The sequence below is a fragment of the Schistocerca americana genome, chromosome 4 (assembly GCF_021461395.2).
Source record: "Schistocerca americana isolate TAMUIC-IGC-003095 chromosome 4, iqSchAmer2.1, whole genome shotgun sequence".
Lineage (NCBI taxonomy): Eukaryota > Metazoa > Arthropoda > Insecta > Orthoptera > Acrididae > Schistocerca > Schistocerca americana.
This window is the reverse complement of record NC_060122.1, coordinates 853,239,684-853,263,617: the sequence shown is the minus strand read 5'-3', so window position 1 is coordinate 853,263,617 and position 23,934 is coordinate 853,239,684. Positions and strand designations below refer to the sequence as shown.

The following is a 23,934-nucleotide window of genomic DNA, read 5'->3' as shown; positions in this document are numbered from 1 at the left end:
ATGTGGATGACATCCTCATAACAGAGTCATCGTGGGAGAAACATAATGAAATTTTGGATACTTTACTGAAAACACTTAAAGAACATGGAGTAACGGCAAAGTTGGAAAAATCCAAATTTGGAACACAACACATAAACTTCCTAGGACGTGTCATATTTGCACAGGGAATAAAACCGAACCCAGAAAAATTAGAGGCAATAAGAAATTTTGTAACAATATAATAGGAAGACACTCAAAGGCTTCCTGGGATTAGTAACATTTTTTAAAAGGTTCATCGATATAGACACTCTAGCTACACCCCGACTACGCAGTTTAACCGGTGAAAACCCTCCATGGGTATGGGATGATACTGCAGAACAAGAATTTCAGAAGTTGAAAAAGGCGTTAGCGGAAGCGCCGATTCTGTCACACCCAGATCTTGTGCAAGATTTTTGTGTGGCAACAGACAGCGCCAACAATGGGTTAGGCGTAGTATTATTTCAACACTACGAACAAGATGGGCAGGTAACGCATAAAACCATTGCATTTGCGAGTCGGGTCTCATCAAAAATCGAGAGAAATTATCCCATTACAGAGCTGGAAGCTTTAGCTGTAGTCTGGGGTTTCCGAAAGTTTAGATATTTTCTATTCGGGAGGAAAACTATTGATATAAGATCATAAAGCTCTTGAGTTTTTACTCACAGCAAAGTTGACACATGGTAGGCTAGCAAGGTGGATTTTAATCTTACAGGAGTGTGATTTCTGTGTAAAACATATCCCAGGACCGGCAAACACCTTAGTAGATTTTCTTTCCCGGTGTCCACATGGTACAACCCCAAGTAACACAAAGTGCGGTGCAGATGAAGACCAAATTGGTATATATTATATAAGAGGAGTTCCTTTTGAAAACTACATAACAACAGCTTTCTCAAACATTTCAAACGAACAGAACAAATATCCAGAAGTGTTAATGGTCAAACGTAAGTGGAAAGACAAGAATTCGGTTGACATTCGTCAGCGTTATTTGCTGAAGAATGATATGCTGTTCTACAGACGAGACCGAAGTACACGTTTATGGACAGTATGTGTTCCTGATGAACTCGTAAACAAGTGTATCTGGTACACTCACTTGAGCAATGGGAACTTTGGGGCGAACATTGTGAAACTTAAAGAGGTCGCACATTCCCCAACATGGGAAGACGTATTTGGCAAGTACTCAAAAAAATGTAAGGATTGCCAACGAGCCAAACACGCTACATTTCAGACAAGACCACCATTATCACCCAAAACACCGAGAAAACTAAAACATCTAGCAGCAACGGATTTGATGGGACCGTTACCAAGGACAAGGAATGGGAACACGTTTATCTTTATAGTTTTAGAGTTAACATCAAAGTGTGACACTTTGACCCCTTTGAAAGTGCAACTGGTGTTACGATCAGTAAGGCACTACGACGTGATTTCCTCAAGCAGGTAGGGCATGTAGAAAGGCTGATTTCAGATAATGGGTCCCAATATAGATCTAAACCTTGGTTGGCAACTTTAAAAAGACTACAAAAAGATTACATCTTCATATCCAGGTACAAACCAAGCGCCAATTGTGCAGAATGAACGATGAAGGATATTGGGTCATGGTGTCATCTGTACTGTAGTTCACGACATTCCACACGGGATGCCAATTTACATCATTTTCAGACTATTACTAACGAAATGCCGCACAGTGCTCAAAAATAAAAGTCCAGTGGATAGGGTAAGAGAAGTTGTACAGTTCCCCTCGTCCAGAAGACAATTACATTAGCAGATAATAAAAATTAGCACTCGAAAACATCGAGAGATCAGCTGCAAAAAGGAAGCTCAGAGCAGACAGAGATGCGTCCACACAGGTATTCACTGAGGCACAACTGGTTCTTGTTAGAACTCACTTATTATCTAATAAAGGAAAAGAGGTTTGTCATAAATTTTATCCCGTTTATAAGAGACCCATGTTAATTAGTAAAGTGATTCATGCAAATGCAATAGAATTGGTGAACCCAAGAACGGGACAAAATATAGGGCTACATCACGTCAGCCATCTTAAGGCTTATAATGAATGATAATGCTTGCAATCGTCATAAACCAGTTAGCCACGAAAACAAAAATATAAAAGGGTCACAAAGAATACAAAAAAAATGTAGATATGTTTCAGGTAACGGCAAATCTCAAGCGGCAAACAGGACAAGCGTCAAAAACGTAATTATCAAAAATAAGTACAATAATACTAATCATTTAAATCATTAATGTAGGTTAAAAAAAAGAAAACTAATGGCATGATGTACTAACTAACTAATCTATGTATCATCAACCCATGCTCATTCACGAAGTAAAGGAACCATTATAAAATAAAATAACTTAAGGTGTAAATGATAAATTTTGTGTAAAGTACTGAGACACACATATATAAATATTAATTGTATTATTCATGCAATTATTCGATGTAAAATTTATTGTAAATTTAGACAAAGAAACTTGTGAGTAGTGGTAGGTGAAACAGAGAACACACGCAGAGCCACATCACTAAAATCATGTGGGGATGGAAGACAAGCTGACGACAGAAGCAGAAAGTCGAGTGTGAGAGGTTATAGGATTGCACAACATAGCACTGGCAAAAAACCGGAGTCCGAAGTAAGAAATTTCCTGGCTCATGCTTCACATTGCTGCGGAGACCGAGCCAGGTGTATTTTGAAGAATATTGCCCAACGCCTCACCTCAACAACGAGAGGAGGGGGAGAACCAGCAACAGCTAAGGACACAAGACGCACCCCTGCGAGGAAAGCCGAACGACCCCATTAGCGGCGGCGACACACAATAGAAGCGACTAACAATAGCAAACCGTCGCAAACAGCTCCGTAGTACAACCGCCTGGAAAAATAAACTCGGAATATTTCTCTCAAATACCAAATGGAGAAGCTGATCACTGAAAACAGACATATCACTTCTACATCGACATCTATGTAATTACTCAGATATTCACAATAAAGTGCCTGGCAGAGGGTTCAATGAACCACCTTCAAGCTGTCTCTCTACCGTTCCACTCTCGAACGGCTCGCGGGAAAAACGGGCATTTGAATTTTTCTGTGCGAGCCCTGAGTTCTCTACTTTATCGTGATTATCATTTCTCCCTATGTAGGTGGCTGCCAACAGAATGTTTTCGCAATCGGAAGAGAAAACTGGTGATTGAAATTTCATGAGAGGATCCTGTCGCAACTAAAAACGCCTTTGTTTTAATGGCTGCCACTCCAATTCCCGTACCATGTCTGTGACACTGTTTCCCCTATTTCGCGATAATACAAAACTGCCCCTCTTTGCACTTTTTCGATGTCATCCGTCAGTCCCACCTGGTGCGGATCCCACACCGCACAGCAATACTCCAGATCAGGGCGGACAAGCGTGGTGTAAGCATTCTCTTTAGTAGACCTGTTGCACCTTCTAAGTGTTCTGCCAATGAATCGCAGTCTTTGGTTTGCTCTACCCACAATATTATCTATGTGATCGTTCCAATTTAGATTATTAGTAATTGCAATCCCTAAGTATTTAGTTGAATTTACAGCCTTCAGATTTGTGTGACTTATCGCCTAATCGAAATTTAGCTGATTTCTTTTAGTACTCATGCGAATAACTTCACACTTTTCCTTATTCAGGGTCAATTGCCACTTTTCGCACCATACAGATATCTTATCTAAATCATTTTGCGAATCGTTTTGATCATCTGACTTTACAAGACGGTAAATGACAGCATCATCTACAAACAATCCAAGGCCGCTACTCAGATTGTCTCCTATGTCGTTAATATAGATCAGGAACAATAGAGGGCCTATAACAGTTCCTTGGAGAACGCCGGATATCACCTCTGTTTTACTCGATGACTTTCTGTCTATTACTACGAACTGTGACCTTTCTGACAGGAAATCACGAATCCAGTCGCACAACTGAGGCGATACTCCGTAGGCACACAGTTTGGTTAGAAGACGCTTCTGAGGAATGGTGCCGAAAGCCTCCTGAAAAATCTAAAATTATATATTCAAACTTGACCATATCTCATAACAACATAATTGGTAATCCTATGAATAACTTTCACTGAATAACGTATCCTATCCCTATGCCTGAGAAGTTGCAAGATCCAATAAAGAATACATGAAGATACAGCAAGAAACGAAGAGAAGAGAGGGTCCCAAGATGAGGACAGAAGACAGCAAGATTCCTTTCTAAATCCTATACCTTAAACCAGTATGAGATTTGGCAGAATCCTCAGAAAGTAATATTCAACAAAATCATGGCAGTTATTTAATTCTAACCATCAAACCAACCAAAGGCAGTCAAACCATCAAACAGAGTATGCATAATCGGGACATCAAACATCGAACTGCAGCAATCGTCAAGGGGCTACACTCATCAACCTTGATAGCAAAGGCGCCAATAAATTACAAAGCCATGTATGTTATCACATCATGGCATTAAGGCCTTGGACGAGCAGTTTGTCGTCAAAACAATGCAACATGGAATTGACCATGTAACGTCAATCGTGATCGAACACTCAGAACTGTAAATGTCGACAATCTTCAGCAACATTGAGTGGAGTCTATAATTGCCCCCCTTCTTGCAGCGTAGGTCTCTAGAAGAGCGTAGCGTTCCAAAAGATTGGAAAAGGGCACAGGTCATCCCCGTTCTCAAGAAGGGACATTGAACAGATGTGCAGAACTATAGACCTATATATCTAACGTCGATCAGTTGTAGAATTTTGGAACACGTATTGTGTTCGAGTATAATGACTTTTCTGGAGACTAGAAATCTACTCTATAGGAATCAGCATGGGTTTCGAAAAAGACAATCGCGTGAAACCCAGCTCGCGCTATTCATCCACAAGACTCAGAGGGCCATAGACAAGGGTTCCCAGTTACATGCCATGTTCCTTTACTTCCGCAAGGTGTTTGATACAGTTCCCCCACAGACGTTTAATGAACAAAGTAAGAGCATATGGACTATTAGACCAATTATGTGATTGGATTCAAGAGTTCGTAGATAGCAAAATGCAGCATGTCATTCTCAGTGGAGAGAAGTGTTCCGAAGTAAGAGTGATTTCAGGTGTGCCGCAGGGGAGTGTCGTAGGACCGTTGCTATTCACAATATATATAAAGGCCCCAGGAGTAGACAACATTCCACTAGAACTGCTGACAGCCTTGGGAGAGCCAGTCCTGACAAAACTCTACCATCTGGTGAGCAAAATGTATGAGACAGGCGAAATACCCTCAGACTTCAAGAAGAATATAATAATTCCAATCCCAAAGAATGCAGGCGTTGACAGATGTGAAAATTACCGAACTATCAGTTTAATAAGTCACGGCTGCAAAATACTAACCCGAATTCTTTACAGAAGCCGACCTAGGAGAAGATCAGTTTGGATTCCGTAGAAATATGGGAACACGTGAGGCAATACTGACCCTACGACTTATCTTAGAAGCTAGATTAAGAAAAGGAAAACCTACGTTTCTAGCATTTGTAGACTTGGAGAAAGCTTTTGACAATGTTGACTGGAATGCTCTATTTCAAATTCTGAAGGTGGCAGGGGTAAACTACAGGGAGCGAAAGGCTATTTACAATTTGTACAGAAACCAGATGGCAGTTATAAGAGTCGAGGGACATGAAAGGGAAGCAGTGATTGGGAAGGGAGTGAGACAGGATTGTAGCCTCTCCCCGACATTATTCAATCTGTATATTGAGAAGGCAGTAAAGGAAACAAAAGAAAAATTCGGAGGAGGTATTAAAATCCATGGAGAAGAAATAAAAACTTTGAGGTTCGCCGATGACATTGTAATTCTGTCAGAGACTGCAAAGGACCTGGAAGAGCAGCTGAACGGAATGGACAGTGTCTTGAAAGGAGGATATAAGATTAACATCAACAAAAGCAAAACGAGGATAATGGAATGTAGTCAAATTAAATCGGGTGATGCTGAGGGAATTAGATTAGGAAATGAGACACTTAAAGTAGTAAAGGAGTTTTGCTATTTGGGGAGCAAAATAACTGATGATGGTCGAAGTAGAGAGGATATAAAATGTAGACTGGCAATGTCAAGGAAAGCGTTTCTGAAGAAGATAAATTTGTTAACATCAAGTATAGATTTAAGTGCCAGGAAGTCATTTCTGAAAGTATTTGTATGGAGTGTAGCCATGTATGGAAGTGGAACGTGGACGATAAATAGTTTGGACAAGAAGAGAATAGAAGCTTTCGAAATGTGGTACTACAGAATAATGCTGAAGATTAAATGGGTAGATCACATAACTAATGAGGGGGTATTGAATAGGATTGGGGAGAAGAGGAGTTTGTGGCACAACTTGACAAGAAGGACGGATCGGTTGGTAAGACATGTTCTGAGACATCGAGGGATCACCAATTTAGTATTGGAGGGCAGCGTGGAGGGTAAAACTCGTAGAGGGAGACCAAGAGACGAATACACTAAGCAGATTCAGAAGGATGTAGGCTGCAGTAGGTACTGGGAGATGAAGAATCTTGCACAGGATAGAGTAGCATGGAGAGCTGCATCAAATCAGTCTCAGGACTGAAGAGCACAACAACAACAACATAAATGACCTTGTGGATAACATCGGAAGTTCACTGAGGCTTTTTGCGGATGATGCTGTAGTATATCGAGAGGTTGTAACAATGAAAAATTGTACTGAAATGCAGGAGGATCTGCAACGAATTGACGCATGGTGCAGGGAATGGCAATTGAATCTCAATGCAGACAAGTGTAATGTGCTGCGAATACATAGAAAGAAAGATCCTTTATCATTTAGCTACAGTATAGCAGGTCAGCAACTGGAAGCAGTTAATTCCATAAATTATCTGGGAGTAAGCATTAGGAGTGATTTAAAATGGAACGAGCATAAAAAATTACTCGTCGGTAAAGAAGATGTCAGACTGAGAGTCACTGGAAGAATCCTAAGGAAATGCATTCCGAAAACAAAGGAAGTAGGTTACAGTACACTTGTTCGCCCACTGCTTGAATACTGCTCACTGGTGTGGGATCCGTACCAGATAGGGTTGATAGGAGAGATAGAGAAGATCCAACGGAGAGCAGCGTACTTCGTTACAGGTTCATTTAGTAACCGCGAAAGCGTTACGGAGATGATAGATAAACTCCAGTGGAAGACTCTGCAAGAGAGACGCTCAGTAGCTCGGTACGGGCCTTTGTTGAAGTTTCGAGAACATACCTTCACCGAGGAGTCAAGTAGTATATTGCTCCCTCTTATGTATATCTCGCGAAGAGAGCATGAGGATAAAATCAGAGAGATTAGAGCCCACACAGAGGCATACCAACAATCTTTCTTTCCATAAACAGTACGAGACTGTAATAGAAGGGAGAACCGATAGAGGTACTTAAGGTACCCTCCGCCACACAGCGTCAGGTGGCTTGCGGAGTACGGGTGTAGATGTAGACGTAGATGACTAGTAGCATCAACCACCACTGATCGACAGCAGCATTTGGAAGCAAACCCAGCCCAAATTTTAAAGTGCAAAGTGCATGAAGAAAGAAAGTGAAGTGTGTGACAAAGTCATTGCAATGTTATAAAGAGTGGAAAAGATAATCACTTCAGCAAAGAGTTAAGACGCCTGTAAAAATTCAGTCATACCTGTACCACTGCCAATTTGTACTTTATGTGTTTCATTTGTATTTTGTAAATCAATTTGTAAATTGTTAAAGTATATTCATAAATGTACCATGTTTTGTGTTTTGTATTTCATGTGTAACTTGTAAACGTCCATACAAACTAAACAAGAATTTGTGTACATTATGGAAACGTGTTTTTAATTATTAATAATGTCACTGAATATAAAGTTTCTCTTTTGCACAAATATTAATTATTTTACATATGTAAATACATGTCTGTTTATGAGGATAAAGTGTAATATTTGTGTACTATTTACATGTTGAGAATAGAGATAAGAGAAACAAATGCATCCTTAATTTAATTGATATTTCATAATCATCAATATCATGAATGTCTGAGAAATTGTGGAATGCCTGACGTTATTGTAAAATGACAATCTAAAGGGTGGATGAACCATTTTAATAAAAGTTAACCATAAGTACTAGAGAGAAAAATGTTGTAAGATTAGTCAAAGAACAGCTGTAAAGGACTGTACAGCCATATAATGATAAACTAAATAGAAAATGTCATGTAAAGCAATACATTTCAAATAAAAAACTTAGAATATTCAAAAGACATCATCTAGCATAAGACAGACCAGTAGCTGGACAATGAAAAATTAATTGAGCTTATAATTTTGCATTGCAATGAGCAATGCCTCAACCATTGATCACAGCAACACAAAATTAATTCAGAAGGGACGGCTTGTGTGAGGCAGCCAGATTTTACGGGCCTTACATGAGCGCAGTCCATAACGACAGTACGACACAGTATGAGATCCTCAGAAAACTATATTACCAACAAAAAGCAATTGCAGTAATCTCATGTACCAGGAGACAGAATAGTCATATTTGTACAGTCGATCTCTCCTATTACTCCAGGCAAGTTACTAATTATGTAGAAGTCATCAATAACTGAACAAGCTTCATCATCTTGCGGGAATTTCACATATAGGGGTCTAGCGAAGCAATTGCTCCTGGGGCCTTCATTTTATCGACAGATAGTTGATTTAGAAACCCCATTTAGATCTGCTACTACCATACAAAAACATCCATTAGCATAGAAACGCAGAGTTAAAAGCAGCTATCGTATTGGGGATTGAGGTCAATGGTCTTTCTATAATAGTAGAATACTATAGTCTATTTCCAGGTTGCTGTAGAAGATTCAGTACTACGTGCGTCGACAATCTGCGTCTTATAATGAATTTTATGCCATTCATTGTGTAGAAGTGGCTACTGCTCTCAGAAACTATTCGTTCAGGTCTAGATTTTCTAACAAATATATATACAACAATTTCGCATCAAAATTAGACTCCCATCTTCACAGTTAGATGATACAACAACAATCAATTAACTTCATACTAGCTCCTGAATATTCCAACTGCAGTGAACCTATCTTGTTTAAACGAATCGTCAAATTGTTTGAAGATTCAAAATCGGCACGTCAATTTTGACGCAGGATTTGATGATCGTAACAGTAAATGGAGGTTGATACACACACACATACATACATACATTAATCCTTGTCCTGCAGATCATGAATACGACATTTCATAATGGTGAGGAACGTGCCATTTTAACATAAGTTTTCTTTACACAAAATAATTAATTTTTTTACAGCTACTATTTCATATCTAAAAATTCATCTATTGAGTATAAGGAGTTATCATTCAGAAATTCTTTTAATTTGCTTTTAAATGTTGATTGGCTATCTGCCAGACTTTTAATGCTATTTGGCAAATGACCAAAGACTTTTGCGGCGGCATAATTCACCCCTTTCTGTGCCAAAGTGAGATTTAATCCAGAATAGTGAAGATCATCCTTTCTTCTACTGTTGTAGCTATGCAATTAACTGTTATTTTTTAAATTTGGATGGGTTATTAATAACAAAATTCATAAGTGAATACATGTACTGCGAAGGTACTGTGAATATCCCGAGTTCCTTAAATAAATGTCTGCAGTGTGATCTTGAGTGGGCTCTAGCTGTTATTCAGATTACACGCTTTTGTGCAATGAATACTTCCTCTCTTAATGAGGAATTGCCCCAAAATATAATGCCATATGAAGGCAGTGAATGAAAATAGGTATAGTAGGATAATTTACTGGTGTGTTTGTCACCAAAATTTGCAATAACCCTAACAGCGGAAGTAGCTGAACCTAACCGTTTCAGCAGATCATCAATGTGTTTCTTCCAATTCAATCCAATCCAATTTCTCATCAATGCGCGCACCCAGAAATTTTGAATATTCTGCCTTAGCAACAGACTTCTGTCCATGGTCTATGTTTACCAATGGTGTTATGCCATATACTGTACAGAACTGTATAAACTGTGTTTTCTCAAAATGCAGTGAGAGTCCATTTGCAGAGACCCACTTAATAATTTTCTGAAAGACATTGTTTGCAATTTCGTCAGCTGATTCTTGGTTGTTGGGTGTGATTACTATACTTGTAGCATCAGCAAAAAGAACTAGCTTTGCATTATCATGAATATAGAGTGGCAAGTCATTAATATATGTTAAGAACAATAAAGGAAAGGCAAAAATGGAACCTGACGATCGTCAACGTTTAGACAGTCGTCAAACTCGTAAACGAAGCTGGTGATCCCGGCCAGTAACCTTCTTGACAACTTACGACAGACTAAACGTCGAATAAGGTTACCAGTGTACGGATATGTTTCAGACATGTTTACCAACACAACAACAATAAATCGCGCCAGTCTCGCTAATACAAAGAGCGAAATTACAAAACTCCCAGTTCTTTTCGAGCACACCCCGTATTTTTGAGCACGGTTCCATCGTAAGTTGATTTTGACAGATTTTACTGTCGTTCGCATATTAAGAGAGAAAGATCCCATCGTGGTGTTTGTTTGTGGGTCACAGTTCTGCCAAAGACTACATCACCCCTGAATTTCATTGTGTATCAATGTGCGTTTCTGAAAATTTTCGGAAGTTGCTATTGTCCTTTGCGTAATCTACGAGCAAACTGTAGTGAGCCAGCGTATGTGATTTATTTACGGTACTATAGCAGATATTCTAACTAACATATTGTGTTAGACTTAGTTTTCCCTTAAACGGGAGTAGCCCTGTGTACTATCTGCATTTATCGTAATTTCAATGAATTTACCTCAATACGTTTTAGGAAGCTGGTAATTATTACCACAGGTTTTTCTGCTGTCTTGCTAAAAATTTTTTGTTGCGTATTTGCTTCGGTTGTTATAGGGAATTAGCAACTTTCTAGCTCAACAGATTAAAAAATAATCAGCGGTCTTAGTTTAAAGTTATTTATTCGCTGCGTTGTAACACACGGACCAGCGAAAATGCAGCCCACTGGGAGCGTCGTCCTCGAACACGGGATGAGTTGGTTGAACTTCGCGAGCAGCTGAAAATCGCCCTGACTGCTGTCAAACAATTGTCAGCCGCTCAAATCAGTGTTTTGGAAGAGCTCCCGAGAGTCGTGTACCTGTGATAACGGTACCAGAGATAACTCAAGTACTATCCTCTCCCGCAGATCCTGTCTCCTCTGCAGAAAGTACAGGATCTGTCATTGCTCATCCACCCGACTGCAAGTGGCGTGTGCGTAGAACTAGGCGTCCTGTACGACGTGGATGGGGACCAGGTAGGACTCATGTTGTACCGATCACCACAAACAACAGCCTTGACGTTCTGTCTTCCACTGAAACTGAAACTGAGTCAGTTGAAGCTGCATGTGGGCAAGACTCAATGAAAGTGATGGGTATACAGTGATAATTGGATCCTCCTGTTGCCCTCCAGACTCATCTCATGATGTAACCGAAAACTTTAGAGAAGACCTTATTTCACCTCTATGTAAGTTCCCACAATCATACTGTAATTATCGATGAAGACTTTAATCATCCAACAATTAATTGGGATAATTATTATTTTGTTAGTCATGGCATGTCAAGACATACTGTGAAAAGTTACTGCGTGCCTGCTTTGAAGGTACCTAGAACAGATAGTACAGAACCCCACTCATGATGGAAATATATTACGTCTAATAGCAACAAATGTATCTGACCTTTTCGAGGATGTCCACACTGAAACCGGTATCAGTGACCATAAGGCAGTATAGCAACAATGAATGCCAAAACACAAAGGACAACTAAAACAAGCAGGAAGATACATGTTCAGTAAATTAGAGAGAGAAAAATGTGTCATACCTCAATGAGGAACTTGAAACCTTTATCTCAGGACAGGAGCATATAGAGGTACTATGGCTCACGTTTGGAAGAACAGTGACCATGCACTGGATGTATACGTATGCTGTAGGGTAGTTCATAACGGGAGAGGTCGTCCATGGTATACACTCTCCGTAAAGAAACTTACAAGGAACAGACACTACTGCATAATGATATAAAATAAAGCTTAGAACTATGGACAGAGAGATGCTGAATGAAACTTGCTTGTCAGTCAAGACAGCAATGCGTGAAGCTTTCAATGACTACCGCTGCAGAATATTGTCAAATGAGCTTTCACAAAACCCAAAGAAATTCTGGTGGTATGTCACGGCTGTTAGTGGCGCCATAATTAGTGTCCAGTTACTCATGGACGAGACTGGACTGAAGCTGAGAGAAAACGTTTAACTCTGTTTTCCAATTTTTCACTACAAAGGAAAACCCAGGAGTGTTGTTCAAAAAATGTTCAAATGTGTGTGAAAACTTATGGGACTTAACTGCTAAGGTTATCAGCCCCTAAGCTTACACACTACTTAACCTAAATTATCCCAAGGACAAACACACACGCCCATGCCCGAGGGAGGACTCGAACCTCCGCCGGGACCAGCCGCACAGTCCATGACTGCAGCGCCTCAGACCTCTCGGCTAATCCCGCGCGGCCAGGAGTGTTGCCGCAACTTAATTTCGTGCCCCTGGAGAGATGAGTAGAACAGACATTAATGTCTGAGGCGCTGAGAAACAGCTCGAATTTTTAAAACTGATCAGTGCCTCAGGGGCCAGTGGAATCCCTGTCAAATTCTATACCCAGTTCGCAAGTGATACGTAGCGGACTGCAGTATGTTCCCAGAGTTATCTCGGGACAGTTTACGTCTGTCTCCAAGAGTCTGCCAGTTCAGTTTCTTCAGTATCTCTGAGACACTCAAGGTACAAGCAAACCTGTGACCACTCAAGCTCCCCTTCTCTGTATACATTCAGTATCCCCTGTTAGTCCTTTCTGGTATGTGTTCCACACACTTGAACAATATTCTAGAATCGGTCGCACTAGTGATTTGTAAGCAATCTCCTTTGTAGACTGACTGCACTTCCTCAATATTCTATCAACAGTACGAAGTCTACCACCTGCTTTGCTCACGACTGAGCCAGTGTGGTCATTCATTTCACATCCATACAAACTGTTACACTCAGGTATTAGTATGAGCTGGCAGATTCAAACAGTGACTCATTGGGATTATAATAATAGAATACTACATTTCCTTCGTTTTGTCAAGTGCACAGTTTTACATTTTTGAATGAAATCTCATCAAAATCTGACGAAATATCTGTGATGCTTCTTTCAGACAGTACTTCATCATAGACAACTGCATCATCTGCAAATTCTACAACAAATCGATGTCAAGGATATTGGACTGCTGTTTTGTGCATCACTTCTGCTACCCTTCTAATTGCCAGGTGTGACCCGTGCTTTCTTCCAACTACTGGGCACAGTTTTTTGTTCGAGTGGCCTACGATAAAGTAAAACAGAGGATTATTGATAGAATATTGAGGAAGTGGAGTCAGTCTACAAAAGAGATTGCTTACAAATCACTAGTGCGACCGATTCTAGAATATTGTTCAAGTGTGTGGAACACATACCAGAAAGGACTAACAGCGGATACTGAATGTATACAGAGAAGGGGAGCTTGAATGGTCACAGGTTTGCTTGTACCTTGGGTGTCTCAGAGATACTGAAGAAACTGAACTGCCAGGCTCTTGGAGACAGATGTAAACTGTCCCGAGAAAGTCTGGTAACAAAGTTTCAAGAAATGGCTTTAAATGATGACTCTGGGAACATACTGCAGTCCCCTACGTATCGCTCACATAGGGATCATGAGGATAAGATTACCACAGTTACTCCACGCACACATGCATTCTGACAAAATTCTTCCCACGTTCCATACGTGAGGAGGAGGGGGATATTGGTAGTTAACGTCCCGTCGACAACGAGGTCATTAGAGACGGAGCACAAGGTCGGATTAGGGAAGGATGGGAAAGCAAATCGGCCGTGCCCTTTCAAAGGAACCATCCCGGCATTTGCCTGGAGTGATTTAGGGAAATCACGGAAAACCTAAATCAGGATGGCCGGACGAGGGATTGAACCGTCGTCCTCCCGAATGCGAGTCCAGTGTGCTAACCACTGCGCCACCTCGCTCGGTTCCATACGTCAATGGAACGGAAAGAAACCCTAATAATTGGTACAATAGGACGTACCCTCTTGCATGCACCTCACGCTGGTTTGCAGAGTATAGACGTAGATGTAAGTGGGTCTTCAGCATGCTGAAAATAAATCATGTATAATATTATGTAATAAAATCCAGGTTGCTGCTATAGTAGTTTAATGATGTATTAATGGTGATGGATGGATTTCGGCTAGATTACGCTCTTCAGACCATCTGCGAAAGCTACATAACATTTTTTTAATTTTATTATAATGATGGTTAATCGTATTTTTGGATATACAAATTCGGTACTTACGTCCGTATATCACCAGTGGTCGCTGTGTCTCTGTACTGTATTACAACAAGGTGTAGGTTGCGGACTCTTACACTGTGACCTGTTTTCTGCTTTTCTCCTGTTGCTCGTCGTCCTTCCTTGTATTGTTTACAATGTGACATTTTATCGTCAGATTTGAAAGACTGTGAGTTGTGTGGCAGTTGCCCAAATATGCTACACTGATCAGCCAGAACATTACGACCATCGACTTGCTGTCGATATAAACCCATCCGGGCGACAGCAGCGCCACCTGGCGAGGAGTGACTGCTAGCCAGACACACGCACCGCACGGTGCACGTGGGTAGTGTCGGTGAGCCTGCTGTCAGTGTTTAAACTGGAGGAGGCGCGCGATCTTTCAGAGTCCGACCGAGGGCAGACTGTGGTGCACCAGAGCCTCGGCACGAGCGTTTCGGAAACTGCGCGGTGTGTCGGGTGTCGATGTGTGCTGTGGTGAGTGTCTTCAACACGTGGCGAAACCGAGGCGAAAGCACGAGTCCAGGCGTCGTGGAGTTACACGGACACCCTTCACTACAGGTGTCCGACATCGCAGGCTGAGCTGACTGGTAAAACACGACAGGTGGCGAAGTGTTGCGTCACTAACGTCAGACTTTAATGCAGGGCAGAGCACAGGTGTTGCTGAACACACAGCGCTCCGAACACTCCCAGCGAGGGGCCTCCGCCGCCGGCGACCCGTGCGTGTGCCAGTGTTGACACCACACGACATCGGCAACTGCGACTGAAGTGGGCACGTGACCACCGGCACTCGATGTTGGCGCAGTGGCGGAGCCCTGCACGGTCTGATGGATTCTGACAGCTTCTGCATGACGCCGGTGGGAGGGCGCGAATCCGTCGTCTTGCAGAGGAACAGCTCCTTGATGCCAGTACTGCAGGGCAGGGACGAGATGGCTGTGGGGAACATTCACGTGGTCAACCGTGGGTCCAGTGGCGCTAACGAAAGGCACCGTGATGGCCAAGGAGTATCGTACACGTTGCAGGCGACGGACACACCTTCGTGACGATCATATTTTCCAAGGGCAGTGTCATTTTTCAACAAGGTAATGCGCCATGTCACAAGGCCAGGAGTGAGATGGAGTGGATCGAGGAACACAGCGCCGAGTTCCAACTGATGTGCTGACCCCCCCCCCCCAGACCGATCGAACACGTCTGGGATGTGACTGAACGTGGCCTCAGAGTTCATCGCCTCCCTTCGCAGAATTTACTGGAATTTTGTGACTTGCGTGTGCAGGAGTTGTGCCAAGTCCCTCCAGCGACCTACCGGATCCTCTTTGCTTCCGTGCCGTGACGCGTCGCCGCTGTTATCCGTGCCAAAGGTGGACTTACCAGCTAATAGTCACGTGGTCATAATGTTCTGGCTGATCACTGCATGTGGTTACAGTTGCTGTGCTGTGTTACTGTTACCATTTCGGGCTGTACCTGTGATCTTTGTAACCAATGTGTCTGTGGGTAGCTGTTACTCTCTACCCATTATCATTGGTCAGGAATACAATAAACTTTTATATGAAATGTTTATAGTTTAAATCCGTTTGTTTATTTAAAATATCATCAGGGCATTGTTTTTGTTCAAATGTGTATGAAATCTTACGGGACTTAACTGCTAAGGTCATCAGTCCCTAAGCTTACACACTACTTAACCTAAATTATCCTAAAGACAAACACACACACCCATTCCCGAGGGAGGACTCGAACCTCCACGGGGACCAGCCGCACAGCCCATGGTTGTTTTTGTGTTCAGGTAGATTCCTATCTCTTCAAGTACGTTCACTGTTAAACCCTTAGGCAGTGTGTGTAAAATTTTCATTGCTAACTCCATTCGTTTTCTGTTGTGGTTATCGTTCTTCAAGTGGTTCAAGAAGGTAGATGGATTATTTCCGCTGATTCTCGTGTGCTCTAGATATTTTATTCCGAAGTTGCACCCTGTTCTTCTAATGTATTTAAGAAAACGTCGGATAAGCTGCCGGCAGTACTGCATACCACGGCTTCTCCAACGAAATTGGGTAGGCCTATTTTTCCTTGTACGCCTGCGCTTGAAATTTTTCTATATTTCAACGTCTACGTCTACATCTATACTCTGCAAACCACTGTCAAGTCCACGGCATATGGCACGATGATTGTTTGAATGTCTATGTGTGTGTTGCAATTAATATAATCTTATCCTCACCATCCTTATTGGAGCGATATATAGGGGCTGTAGTATATTCCTTGGGTCATCACTTAAAGCCTGTTCTTGAAACTTTGTTAGCAGACTTTCTCGAAATAATTTCCGTCTACCTTCAAGAGTCTACGAGCTCAGTAGTTTCAGCATCTCTGTGACAGTCCCGCGGCTGAGACAAACCTGGGACCATTCACGCTGCCCCTCTATGTATACGTTCTACGTCCATTGCTAGTCTTATTTGATACGGGTCCCACACAGCCGGGGAATAATCCAGGACGAGTAGCACGGGTGAGTTGTAAGCAATCTCCTTTGTAGACTGATTGAGTTTCCCCAATATCCTACCAATAAAGTCTGCCGCCTGCTTTATCCACGACTGAACCTATGCGATCGTTCCGCTTCATGTGCCTGCTGAGTGTCACACTCACGTAATTGTATGAATTTACAGAGTCCAGCTGTGACTCACTAATATTATATTCATAGGACACCTTGTAAATGTTTGAACATTTGAAGGGAGCTATCAATCATTGCACCACTTTATAATCTTATCAAGGTCTGACTAAATATTTTTACAGCTTCGTTCAGTCTGTATTTCGTTGTAGATAACTGCATCATCCGCAAAACGTCTGAGATTACTATGAACACTTTGCCGTCCGAACATCTCGTACAAATTTATTCGCTTGGCTCCGGCAGCGCTAATTTGTATTACTTGGCTTGTCGCCGGCCGCTTGTCACCTTTCCTGTGATGACAAGTTTCAAACACATCGACTTTTGCACGCTTTAATTCTTCCGGAAATCCTCTATTTAGCAGTATTGCTCTACAAACTCGAATTTTCTTTTCAAGTAACCTTTCTGTAAGTTCTACACTGTTATAATAATTATCCATGTAGAGGTGATGTCACATTCTGTAAGACGGTGTCAATAGTTTCATAATTGCTTTTGCCAAAGGCTGTCCAGCGCCGGAATATATCTTGAATGAGGAAATGCATTCCGTACTCGAATCACACAGCATCCGAATGAGTGTGTCATATTTCGTAATTTTCGACGGATTGTAAACTTTAAAATTTAACGGTCCACGTCATGGTATTATTCCTTCATCAATCGAGATGTTTTGTCTTGCATTAAACGTTTCTTTAAACTTTTTGGAAAAATAATCAATTACATATTCCACTTTGAAAAGCCGGTCGGCATTATCCGGTTTACTGTTGTTGCCGGAAAAATGTAAAAATGATAATATTTGTCTGAATTGGTTGCGAAATATCGGTGTGTCTATAAACGGATTCGTTGACCAATAATCATCGATCCTTGCTTTTTTTTTTTTTTTTTACAATTCCCACAAGGATAGCAAGCCCAACCATTTTCTAAGTACGGGTCCCGTAACGTCAACAAATTTCGAGTTTTTTTCCAGTTTCCTTCTATTCCAATTTTGACTGTAGTACTTGTTCGATTCGTTGCTAATATATTCAAATAGATCGTTCCCAATATATAATTCTACGATATCCTTGACGCTCTGTGTATCTTTTGGAAATATGTTTGGACCCGGAAATCCTTCAAATTTATTATTGGTCCTTGGTAAATCAAAGTCTGACCACTGTGAACTGTCTTCTTCGTCCGATTCATCCGAACCGTAGCGTTCGCCGAATTCTTCTTGGACGTATTTCAATGCCTTCCTACGAGTCTGCTTCACTTTCATTTTTTTGATATCCAGTGTCTTCTTCCCAATCGACAGAGTTGTCCGGAACGTCAGACAAGACGTCCGCTCATACATCGTAAATAATCGTATCGTCTCTTTCGTCTGCCATGATGAAAGAGCACCAGTACTTATACAAACAAAAAACTTGTTGACGTTTGTAACTTATTGTTACCTAAACAAAACACCAACAGAATGCAAAAGATACTGAAGTGTTGTCGCCAGCCACTGAGCGATACTATGCACACGACACCCTGTGGTGTCGCTGGCCACTGAGCGATACTATGCACACGACACCACTGTGGTGTCACTGGCCGTTGACCGCTATTTCGCGCACGACACTACAGTGGTGTCGCTGGACGACTGAGTGTTAATATTGTGTGTAAGGTCATTAATGTACATAATGAACAGCAATGGTCCCAATACACTTCCCTGTGGCACACCCTAAGTAACTTCTACATCTGACGATGTGCCTCCATCCAAGACAACATGCTGCGACCCCTACCAAAAAGTCCTTCATCCAGCAACAGATACCACTTGGTACTCCATAAGATCGTACTTTTGTCAACAAGCGTAGATGTGATACTGAGTCAAATGCTTTTCGGAAATCAAGAAATTCTACATCTGCCTAATGGCCTTGATCCAGACCTTTCAGCATATTATGTGAGAAAAATGCGAGTTTGGTTTCTCGTGCACAGTGTTTTCGGAATCCATGCTAGTTGGAATTGAGGAGGTCATTCTGTTCGAGATACCTCATTACGTTTGAGCTCAGAATATGTTCTAAGATTTTACAAGAAATCGATGTCAAGGATAATGGACTGCTGTTTTGAGGATCACTTCTACTATTATTCTTGTTGGTAGGTGTGACCCGTGCTTTCTTGCAACTACTGGGCACAGTTTTTTGTTCGAGTGGCTTACGATAGATTATAGTTAACAGAGGGGCTAACTCAGCTGCGAATTGGATATAGAATCTGACAGGCATTCCTCTGGGCGCTGAGGCATTCATCAATTTTAAAGATCCCAGCTTTTCTCAAAATCACAGACACTAATATTTATTTTACTCATCTTTTCAGGGGTGAGAAATTAAGTTGCGGCAACACTCCTGGGTTTTCCTTTGTAATGGAAAATTGGAAAACAGTTAAGCGCGTCCCCTCAGCTTCAGTCCAGTCTCGTCCATGAGTAACTGGACACTAACTATGGCGCCACTAACAGCCGTGACATACCACCAGAATTTCTTTGGGTTTTGTGAAAGCTCATTTGACAATATTATGCGGCGGTAGTCATTGAAAGCTTCGCGCATTGTTGTCTTGACTGACAAGCAAGTTTGGTTCAGCATCTCTCTATAGTCCTAAGCTTTATTTTATACCTATTATGCAGTCAAGTCTGTTCCTTTGAGAGTTTCTTTACGGAGAGTGTATACCATGGACGATCTCTCCCGTTATGAACTACCCTACAGCATACGTATATATCCAGTGCATGGTCACTGTTCTTCCAAACGTGAGCCATAGTACCTTTATATGCTCCTGTCCTGAGATAAAGGTTTCAAGTTCCTCATTGAGGTATGACACATTTTTCTCTCTCTAATTTACTGAACATGTATCTTCCTGCTTGTTTTAGTTGTCCTTTGTGTTTTGGCATTCATTGTTGCTATACTGCCTTATGGTCACTGATACCGGTTTCAGTGTGGACATCCTCGAAAAGGTCAGACATATTTGTTGCTATTAGACGTAATATATTTCCATCATGAGTGGAGTTCTGTACTATCTGTTGTAGGTAGCTTTCAGAGCAGGCACGCAGTAACTTTTCACAGTATGTCTTGACGTGCCATCACTAACAAAACTATAATCACACATCACAGTGGAGCGACGCAGGATGGGACACGAGAGGTGCCGACGCCTGCACTACCCTAAAAACCAGCTGTGGCAAAACACGCTTTAGAAAATCGACACTTAATTCAGATCGACGAAACATTTGTCATTATGAGGACGGAGAGATTTTGGGATAATGGCATAAAAGAAGCGGTAGAAATTAAAACGTCTGAACACCATCAACAAGGACGGCGGTTCGCGGCTCAGCACGCCCTGGTAACCACTCTGCCGTCGCGAGGTTGGAGCGGGCGCGGGAGAGTGCACCGGTGACGTCACGGCCAGTGGCGCGCGCGGCGGTCACTCACGGAACCACCTCTGATACTGGACGAGGGGGGCGCGGCCGAGAGGCTGCGGGGTTGCAGCCGCCTGACGCCGCTGGAAGCCCGACAAGATTTTACTCTCGTAATACTTTCCAGCTGAACTGTAAATATTGTTCTACTCATAGTGTCTGATTAAATCAAAATGTGATTGGCAATTTGTGCCGTATTTTCGTTGTCATAATTCATGCAGTTTTGGTTTCTGTTGTGTGAAATCCTAAATTTGAATTTGGTAAAATGGAGAATAAGGCAAAGAAGATACACACATCAAAAAAAGTTTTTGCATCACCCCGGGTCCCAGAACTCCTGAAGATAGACGTTGACTGTGGATATTGTATCGCAGACACAGTCCCGTTGACTGTTCAGAGAGGTCACTAAACTCGCCCAAAGATGTAAACGACCATGCATGAGCAGCGCCTATTAGACGGAGGGGGTCCGACCGTCTAGGCTTGGTTGAACTACAGACAGGCGGTTCGATCGCTTCCGCATTGTCACTTTGTGCCAGAAAGGGCTCTCAAAAGCGAAGTGTCCAGGTATCTCAGAGTGTACCAAAGCGATATTGTTCAGACGTGGAGGAGATACAGAGATACAGGAACTGTTGATAACGTGCCTAGCTCAGGCCACCCAAGGTCTACTACTGCAGTGGATGACCCCTACCTACGGATTATGGCTCGGAGGAACCCTGACAGCAACGCCACCATGTTGAATAATGCTTTTCGTGCAGCCACATGACGTCGTGTTACGACTCAAACTGTGCGCAACAGGCTGCATGATGCGCAACTTCACTCCCGACGTCCATGGCGAGGTCCATCTTTGCAACCACGAGACCACGCAGCGCGGTACAGATGGGCACAAGAAGATGTGTTTGTAGACAACCCTGTAATGCTGAACGCCTTAGACACACTGTCCAGCAAGTGCAGCAAGGTGAAGATTCCCTGGTGTTTTGGGGTGGCATTATGTGGGGCCGACGTACGCCGCTGGCGGTCATGGAAGGCGCCGTAACGGCTGTACGACTCGCAAATGCCATCCTTCTTCATGGACGACAATTCGCGCCCCCATCGTGCACAACTCGTGATTGACTTCCTTCAGGATAACGACATCGCTCAACCAGAGTGGCCAGGATGTTCTCCAGACATGAACCCCATCGAGCACGCCTGGGATAGATTGAAAAGGGCTGTTTACGGACGACGTGACCCAGCAACCACTCTGAGGGATCTACGCCGAATCGGCGTTGAGTTGGACCAAGAGTGCCTTTTTGAACTGGTGGATAGTATGCCACGACGAATACAGGCATGCATCAGTGCAAGAGGCCTTGCTACTGGGTATTAGAGGTACCGGTGTGTACAGCAATCTGGACTACCACCTCTGAAGGTCTCGCTGTATGGTGATGCAACATGCAATGTACGTGACGCAAAACTTTTTTTGATGTGTGTAGTATTGGCCAAGAAATCACAATCACAGTTCAATTGCTCAAGCACGACTGCATAACTTGAATTTCAAATGCAAAATTGCAATCGATAAATAACTACGTAGCAACTCAAGTACCATCACGCGAAATGAAAACTTACGTCTTTAATAAGTTGTATGTCTATAATTAATAACAACTGGGCATACGTTATATGAATTTTTTTCAGATTAATCTACACTACCTCCTGAAACACCATGTGTACGTGGTAGAAAATATTATGTAACCGTCCTCATGACCACTCGGGTTGTTTGAAAAGCTGTTTGCCAATACGGAAATGACGTACTGACTTTTACAAGTGTAAGTATAATCAAGGAAATTCATTGTTATCCGACGGCTTCTCCATCTGCTCGTAGGCGAAAGCGCTAAGCTAATAATGAACTGCCGGCCAGGGTGGCCGAGCGGTTCTAGGCGCTACAGTCTGGAACCGCGTGACCGCTACGGTCGCAGGTTCGAATCCTGCCTCGGGCATGGGTGTGTGTGATGTCCTTAGATTAGTTAGGTTTAAGTAGTTGTAAGTTCTAGGGGACTGATGACCGCGGAAGTTAAGTCCCATAGTGCTCAGAGCCATTAATAACGAACTGTAGCGACGAAGTGGCAGGCTTTGTGACAGACGCAATCTTCGCTTCAGGCGCGAATAAAAAGAAAAGAAAAGAAAGGTAAATTAAAGGAAGTGTATTCAGGTCATTTTCTGCAGCATGTGTGGCCGAAGCTAGTGTAAAATTCAACGAATGGATAGGGTAGCACCAATTTTTTACTAGAGGGTGTAGCTTGTTTGCAAGAATGTGTAAGTCGGACAGCACTGTTAGCTAGGGACACGCCGAATGGTTTTGCGCTGTAGGCAAGTGTCGTCCTTATCTCCGGAAAGGTGAATGCTCTATTTCCAATGTGGCCGCCGTGATTTAGGTATTCCACGATTTTCTCAAAGCATTTCAGGCAAATGCCGAGATGGTTCGAGCTGTTAAGGCCACATTACCTGTCCCGTACCTGTGAAACTAGACCAGTAAGTATGTAAATGCAAGCACGGACGTGTTACGTTTTTTGTTCTTAAGCTGTGACACCGTGACTTGTCCAGCATCGTTATAAAAGCGATCAACGGACGAATTAAAGTACACTGCTAACGACAGAGGTAAGGCATACTGCCGTAAACAGTCGGAATGTCGGTTGTTACTTACCCCGATAAAGGACAGTCAGAGCAGCATCCAAAACATCGGGAACTATTTACATCGCGAAGCTGTAATGTAAACAGCAGAATTCTTCTACTCTGATGTATAAGACAGCTGTATAAGACAAATGCGATGTACGAGCATTTTGTTTTCTGGGAACCTCTCCAAAGACACTTCCACTGTCAGTGGAAACAAATGCGGCAGTCGTCACCTACTGGTAGGTTTGTGTGAATAGTCTGACGCAGTTGTGGGCGTGGTGCACGCAGCCGACAGCACAGAACCGACGCCTTACACTGGGGTCCGAATCGATGACGTCACTCGGTTCGTATACACAGGTGGCTCACAGAGAAAGAGCTAGGAAATCAAAAGTAGCGACGGAAAAGCTGAACTAAAGAAACACACGGAAAGTATCTCCAAAGTAGATGGGACGAAGCACCTGTACAGTCTATTTTAGGAATTTTTCAGAGAAGATGGTGTTTACTCACGGTGTGAGCGCGGTGTGTGCAGAACGTGTGCCGAGACGGAGCTGTGGCCGACTGGCGAGCTCGCACCGCGCACGCAGCCGTCGTCCTTGCCCGCTGCGGCAGGTACAGTCGGTCGCGCGTCACAACACGCCGCCAGTCTGCACACGTCGCGCCGTGCGGACGGCGGGCTGGCGGGAAATCCACGGCGGCGCGGCGTGGCGGATGTGTGGGCCTAATCCGCACCACCTGCGTTTCTGCGTGTATCTGTGTCAGCTCTGGTCTGCCACCGTGATACGGCGGCTAAACAGGCCGACCGACACACTTTCAGAAACACTGCAATGGACTTAGCAGAGTGCTCCAAAACAAGGAACGGCTTACATGTGACAACTGCTTAGACATTAACATGATTCTG

The 23,934-nt window shown here is 42.8% G+C and overlaps 1 protein-coding gene across 3 annotated transcripts in view; it reads right to left on the bottom strand.

Moving 5' to 3' along the window:
* The window catches only part of LOC124612887 (sodium/potassium/calcium exchanger 3-like), a 269,335-nt gene extending 245,668 nt beyond the window's left edge, over positions 1 to 23,667 (bottom strand). Inside the window, exons 1-2 of one of the 3 annotated variants that reach the window (XM_047141340.1) lie at positions 23,544 to 23,571; positions 20,288 to 20,485 (exon numbers count right to left, since the gene is read on the bottom strand). The gene's annotated coding sequence lies outside the window, so the exon portion shown is untranslated. Of the gene's footprint in view, positions 1 to 20,287; positions 20,486 to 23,543 lie in introns of all 3 variants that reach the window. The other 2 variants (XM_047141341.1, XM_047141338.1) reach the window with 2 other exon arrangements.
* Between the last annotated feature and the right edge of the window lie 267 nt (positions 23,668 to 23,934).